This window comes from Montipora capricornis, chromosome 3, assembly GCF_036669925.1.
Source record: "Montipora capricornis isolate CH-2021 chromosome 3, ASM3666992v2, whole genome shotgun sequence".
Taxonomy (NCBI): Eukaryota; Metazoa; Cnidaria; class Anthozoa; order Scleractinia; family Acroporidae; genus Montipora; species Montipora capricornis.
Window position 1 is genome coordinate 28607075 of NC_090885.1, and position 7500 is coordinate 28614574.

General features: G+C 40.1%; 2 protein-coding genes across 2 annotated transcripts in view; one reads left to right on the top strand and one right to left on the bottom strand.

Annotated features, from left to right (window-relative positions):
- LOC138040061 (leucine-rich repeat-containing protein 71-like) overlaps positions 1-7500 on the top strand; it is a 125738-nt gene that overhangs the window by 75131 nt on the left and 43107 nt on the right. The gene's annotated exons all lie outside the window — the stretch shown is intronic.
- LOC138042789 (methanethiol oxidase-like) overlaps positions 1-7500 on the bottom strand; it is a 99448-nt gene that overhangs the window by 65765 nt on the left and 26183 nt on the right. The window lies entirely within an intron of this gene.

The following is a 7500-nucleotide window of genomic DNA, read 5'->3' on the forward strand; positions in this document are numbered from 1 at the left end:
TTTATTTAATTGCATATGTTTGGGACACCGATTGTGTGCACGCAATTGAAAGAGGAAGGGGTTTGTGCCTCTCACTGCAAATATGTTGTTTGTTTCAATAAGTGTTTTGCTGGAAAAGATTTCCGTGAAATTTCCACCCTTTGTAAATTCATGTTGTGTAATTTTCGAGCTTAAAAAATTGGCATACATGTGTTGAAATGTGTTACGGTGAGGATTCTTGTGGTAGTACACTGTAAGCAGCGCATAAGTCACGAAAATAGACAGGTCTGTTGGAAGCGTGCTTGAGTTTCAACAAAATGAGCCCCAAAATCGGCAAAAAATTTTGACGCTGATGAATAATAAAGCACCCTGCGATCAGAGCCTCCTTTTGTCTTTTTCTTTACTGAGGAGGAGAAAAGAAGGCTCTGCTCGAATCGTGTCAACTCTTTGAAGCCGCCGCAGCCCTAACTTCTGGACTAGTCAATCTTGTTTTCCCTTGTCAAACCGGTTTTTCCAATGCGAGCGTCCGTTTAGTGACAAAACCGATGGTTATAATTGAGCCCGCTGTACCGTGAAAAACCAAGATGGCGGCGAGATCTGGCCTATTAGGCTTGGATTTGAGACTGTATCCGGGCAACATGCAGCGCGCACTCAATAAAGATCTTATCCGATTCATGCAGTCTTTCTCGAGAACGCCAAAATCGAGCAAGCAAAAGAAAGGCTCTGCTACCAGGTGATAATAAACTACCTGCTATTCCCAAAACGATGGAATTACCTTGGTGATAAATAACTTCGTCTTGGAGAGTAAATTTTTGACTTTGCAGAAACAATGGTCAACCTCAAGAGTTGGGCAATTGAGATCTTTGTGTTGAATTCGCACATTTCTTCCATCATTTGACACAGATGCTTCACTGTTTCGCGAGTAAACACGCCACGCCGCGGTAACTTGATCATGGTGCCCCTGAATTCGATGTCACTTTCGATTTTGCGATTTACTCGGTGCAGCCAAAAGTACAATAACAAAATTCAACTTAGCAAAAATCTCCCAAAATGTTTTTCGCTGTTGGTAACTTCTTATATTCGCTTTTCAAAATTAATATTGTTTTCATGTCGTAAATTTTGTTACTAATGGCAAAATATTTTATTCTCGATCGACCGTCCTGAAAACTTCCTTCTGCTCTTCCTAAAAACTGTGTATCAATATTTTTTTACTTTTGCATCAACATTTGTTTTGCATAAAGCAAGCTAACAAAATCTGTACCTGGCTTAGTTCGCATTTGATAGCGTTAAAATAGAATTTTCGGTCCTATGCTTCTGTTACAAAGTGGTATATTTTGTAGATCACCCATCCAGATACTAACCCCGCCGGACAAGAAAAACTCACAGATGCTCAGAGTGCACGCTTAAACTTGTGGTGAAAAGAAGTTGTCAGGGAACTTGAAACTGATCAACATGTCATCCCAGAAGCCAATGTTTCTCGATTGCCTTATATTTTCTTCAATCTTTCTGGGTTCAGTACTTTGCTAGTAACCACATGTCTTCTGAGGGGGCTATTTATCTAAGACTTCTACCATGGCACTACAATATACAATACCAAAACAATATCGTCTACTGTTAGACCTACATATTACGCAAAGACAACTTGAATCTCCTAGAAGACAACACGCAGCTCAGTTGACAATATGGAATAAATCGCTGTGTTACTTCACTACCACACGTAAGCAATGCGTTTCTATTTTTTCTAAAGGGTAACTGACGTCAAATTTTTCCCCTTTTTTCTTGTACTAATACATTCCTCTTGGGTTAAAGAATCGTAAATGAGCAACTAAAAGATAATTTGTGCAAAACCAAATTTTCTACAAATTTCTTTTGATGCTCAATTGACGGCCATTTTGAAAACGTTCCGATCCAGGTCACGTGATGTGATACGTCACACGTGTGTAATGTAGTGAAAGGGTCATGGTAAATCTGAAAGTAGGGAGCTTACGAAACGAGGACGACGACGGCTACGAGGACTTCATTTAAAATACAAGTTCGCGTTATTCATATCACTACGAAGCTATTTCATGTCATTTCGCGTTAAAAATGTGTAGTAACTGTCGAGGAATTAAACCGGTATGAGTGGCTTGGAAACGTAGAGAGAGAACTGAAAATTCACCGTCATGTGCTAACGTCCTCCACAGAGCCTTGAATTTGGTCATTTCACGTCGTCATTTAGGAGATAACGGCAAAATAATGTACTTAAATGTAAAACGCACGTGCAGAGCGTGCAGAGCCATTGTTTTTGCTCAATAAACCCATTGTTTTGTAGCGTCTTCGTTGCCGTCGGCGTCGTCGTTTCGTAAGCTCCCTATTAACATCTTCGCGACCCTCACTGTCCAGCCGGTATCACAATTTACAAGCGGAAAAAAACAGGTTTCTTCCATTCTCTTATAAGCCATCTTTTAGAGACTATGAAATACGAAGTGGGAGATAAAATACTTCCTCTGAAAAGGATGAATAATCGAAACGCGACGGATGGTGTGTCTGAATTCATAGCTACAGGTAAGTTGCAAGCCAGGCAAAACAGCGTTTAATAAGAATTTACACGCAAGCGTTGTTTCTCATTTGCGACGGAAAACATGATCAAGTCAATCTTGTCCCGAAAGGTTACTTGTTTCATGAAGTATACCACTGTCAACTGAGTGAAGAGTAAATTACTCATGCTCGTTTATATTGGTGTTTTATCTAAATGAAACAAGCTGACGGACCCTGAGAGCGGAAACCATTTAAGTTCATGTCAAGAGACTTCCTTGAATCGCAGTGTCCTGGTTAAAAAACAAACGAACCAGCGACACAGTCACGCTACGGAAATAATAAGTACGTAATAATTCTCAAATGACGACGGAAACTTTAGAAAATATATATTATCGCGCTCAGGTTATCCAAACCTGTACCACTCTAAGCCGCATTGACATCTACGATATGGACGGAAAACAGCAGCATTTCAAGCGAAGTAAACGAAAACCAGGGAAGCGCGTGTTGTGATGTTTTGTAACAAAACAAATACAGACCAGTTTCCAGCTGATGAAAGTGTGCGGCGACAGTGGTTGCATTTGTTCGATGGTCACCACCTTCGGGTCACATTTGCAGCGACCATTTTTCAGCTGACAGACGAAGGATTCGGTGCAAAAATTGTTGGATTCAGCTCTAAGCTAGTATTAAAAAAGTCCGCAGTTCCTTCTATTCATGCGTCTCCTACTCCCGAGCAAGTAAACGAAGCTCGAGGAATAAAAAGAAAAGTCCCTTTGTCTAACGAACAATCGAGGGTAGAAGACTCGAGCTCCGCCGGGTAACACAGGAGACTTACACTGAAACTTTGTTTCTAGATACAATAGTATGCAAAGGCACGAGATTCAAGCATCAAACAATCCTCGATGTAAATACACATTTTAAACCCACGGAGACCTTTCAATGTACGCATTTCACCTCTTGTCACCCGCTAAGCATGAAAAACGGATTCCTCAAAGGTGAGGCCTTACGAATCCTTAGAACAAACTCCTCAAAGGTTGATTTCGAGGAAAACATTTCAAAATTTAACAGACATTTGCGGGACAGAGGTGAACCCACGCACTATCAGAAATCAAATTCACAAGGAGGGGTTCAAAAAGATTTTTTACCTTTTGTGGCACAATACTAGCCATACGTGTCAGATCTAAAAGAAGCTTTACTCTGAAAATGACATTTAAAACAAAATCAACCCCTACTGCGCCAAATTTTTAAGGAACCATGCATCATTTCATGCAAAAAAGGAAAATCCTTAAAGGATCTGCTTGTTAGAGCAAAACCATAAAAGGTTCTATACATGTTTTCACAGAGGAAGGGAATCTGGCAGTGTCGCCTGTCACTTATAATTTTACCTTGCGAGCAGAGTCTCCTTCGATCTTCCTCTAGGAAGATCGAAGGAGACTCTGCTCGCAGGGTACCTGTCACTCCTTGTGCTTCTTAAATTTTTATTTTTCAATGCATCTACTTCTTGACAGCAGATGTTCTCTTCCTCCCTCCACCTTGACACCAGTTTCCACACTGACACCTTGTAATGAGAGAATCAGTACAGTAACAATTTTTATCACGATAACGAATAGAAGAAATAGAGAACACAAGTTGTATGATTTATAGTTTCACCAAAATGAACAGTTATCAGCACTGCAACTGTTGCAAACGTGACAGATAACTTGGGCTATAAACAAGTTACAAAGACCAAAAAAAAGGGGAAAACTAAAGTTCACAATAAGTTAATATTAGGAGGATGTTTAATTCTTAGTACCTGTACAAATGCTATTTTTGCTGCGTTGCCTTTTACAGTAAAAGACGAGAAATCTTCAATCTTTCGTCAAATTCAATACCAGAAAACTTAAAACCAATACGAAAGCGTTTAAAGATGTACATGTATTATGTGGAAAACTACTCTCAAAAACGAATCCTTCCAAAGCAACTTCACAAGCTTGTATGTTTGTATTTTCAGTGTCTGAAAACCTAAGTTTTGGAAGGTGAGTGCGTGTAGCATAAAAGCACGTCCCTCCCATGGAATTCAAGAGTCTGCACATTTAAATTTTCTTTACTTGAACGCTCTAAGAAGGAGACTTTGCTAACAATACACCTTATTAATGTGCTAATGAGTGGAAGGGTATTCTGTAATCTAGCCGCGACTGATTTTCAGATACAATAAGTGTAATCCACTCACCATTCGTCGCTTTCTTGATTGGGGCGGACGCGGCGTACGGGCTCTTGATCCTCTTCTGACTCGCGCGCTCGATTTTCATTTCTTCCTGGCGGTTCAAATTGCCAGGGCCTGATTTCACCAACAGGCTCCAAAGCCCTTTCATTATTTTCGTCTTTCATCGAAGCCTCAAAATCCGAAAATTCGGACCCCGAGTTCGAACTGCTCTCACTTGCACTACTATCTGCCATGTCCCATTTCCTTGGTGTACACACGTGTGACGTATCAGGTCACATGATCAAATTCTACGCGTTTACGGTGGATGACTTCCGAAGCGGCATTTGGGACAGTTTTTCGAGCGAAAAATGGCACAAAAAAGCATTCGAAAGACCTTGTGTCTGTTTCAATGTGTTACTTGAGGTATTTAGACGGTATTCCAAAAAAGTGACTGTTTAGCCGTCAGTTACCCTCTAAACAAAGGAATTTATTCTTTTTGTCAAATGATTCATAGGCCGGTAGCCAGGCTTTTAACCTCAGACAAGGATTTGTTTCGTCGTATGAACGTGTGAGCCAAAGGGCCTCTGCTGGTACGACTTTTGGGTGATCCCTTAAATCGTCTTGATGACCCCCGACTTGAAAAAATTGCCTGGAACGCTGCAGTTTAAGACGAAATCCGATAGAAAAACGAACAATTTCAGTTTTTAGTGGACAAAAATCTGATACCAGAATAATTTTAAGTATTTTACAGTCCTTTTCACATTTCCTGAAAGCTAAAGATATAAATATTTGCCTGAAATAACAGCGAAAACAATTTCCCATGGGAACGAGAAAAATTAAATTTTAACGTTCAGAGAAATTGTAAAATTGTTCATCATCAGTTTCATTTCACCAGTACTTTCAAGTTTTTATTACGAAGTTAAACAGTTTTTTTGACGTTTGGTGTTGCTAGAAATGATCTTTTTTCAGAAGATATTTAAAACAGTCGTACAGAAGTTTGCAATACGATGTTTATAATCTTGCTTCTAGGTTTTTATCCACTTTTTACTCGAACTTCTGGTGGATTCCGTCTTAATACCACCCAACTCAGTCCCTTCGTACCACACGCAACCTAGTGTACGCTCATGGAGCGTCTAGTTATAGAAAGATTACAAAACAAACCGATTTAGAAACGCTTACGTACGAGCCTAAAAATAAACAAACTACGAACTCTCAGGAAGCTTCTAGAAAGTAACGCTAGTCAGGCAATGCATATTTTTCGTAACACCTTTAAAGCTTGCCTTTCTCAAAGAAAAAGCATCTGTCCACTTTACCGAATAGTTTAATACTGTGTCAATCATGGCGGGCGGAAAGATTCCAGAGTAAATCTTTGCTTTGGGTGTTCTAAACGCGGCAGGGAAGTTTGAAGTTACTGAAGGGTATAAAAGTAAATTCACCCGGGCGGAGCTTAATTTAATATCCTTGGGGTGTGCAAATTTGTGACTACCAACAAAACAGACTAGTCACGCGCGGTGTAGCAAAATGGACAATAGAATTACGAGGCGGTAGTTTCATTGGCTAAAAGCAATGCACTTGACCCGTAGGAGCAATACATTTCACCTCCCTCTATAACGAAATTACTTTTTGCAGCAACAACAACAAATAAAATCAGCCGTGGTGTCGGGTGTCGTTGGAGGAGACTTCTGCGCGCGCGAGGCTTCAAACAACCTTAATTCTTACAGAATTCGATGAAACTCCGGATTTATAACATGAAGTACGTGGAGCAACCAAAGCGATGGAAGCTGTGTTGGGGTTTGCGTGTAAAACTTCTAATGTCGTTTGCCGATTTACAAACTCAAGCCCATGTTCTGAGTGAAAGTTCTATGGCAGCTAAAAAGTGAAAATGCTGGATCCAGTCTTCTGGAAATAGTATGAATAAGATAGCTACTCTAAATGTAGCATGTTGACAAAATGATGAAATCGTCACTACAGAACTCCCAGCAGCGGTATGTCGGAAATACCCGAAATTTCTTTTTCTTTCAGCTGTTCTTTGTACGAGTGTCGGTTTTTTCTTTTTATTGTTTCATGGTCTTCATTTGAGCTACCTAGAGGGAGGTCACCGCATTATTCACAACACTGTTAATTTTGAAACTTTGCAGCTGGTTACCGGTGTAGCTGGTAAGACGAGGGCTAAATTTCACTTAGCCACATTAATTACAAGAATGGTTTTTACAAATTTTCTCGCTCGTTACGCTAGTGTTTCACTCTCTCCTGGCCCACTGGTTTCACTTTGTATGTCACCCCTGCAGTGCGTAGATTCACGTGATTTCCGATCCGACTACCTGTACCAAATCAAACTACTCCTTTTGCTTGGTGACCCAATGTTAAACACAAAGCGGTGACCATATTCACCAATACGTTATCCGTTGTCACGAGACCTCCAGACTTCAATTGACTGCAGAAACATGGAGCCCATGGGCTCCTGCTTTAGTCTATTCAATTCTTGCAGTTTGTTTCTAACTCTTCCAAAATGTATCACTCTTCCAAAATGTATCACCGCACATTAATCCAATAATGTTTTGGGCGCTAAATCGTGACGTCAATTGAAAAGAGTGCTATTAACGATAACGGTAAATTCAGAGCAAATTACGAATTAATGATAACCGTTAATTCAGAGGTAGAGAATGTGTTGGCATTTGTGCCTCGTAATCTTCCGCAGAGATGAAGGGGCACACACAGTTTATCACCATTACCTTGAAAAACTGGGGCAAAAAACTTTAAAGTTTATTGCTGACTGATTCAGGCAATAGCTTAGATTAAATTTCAAAACAATGCACTTAAAGCGG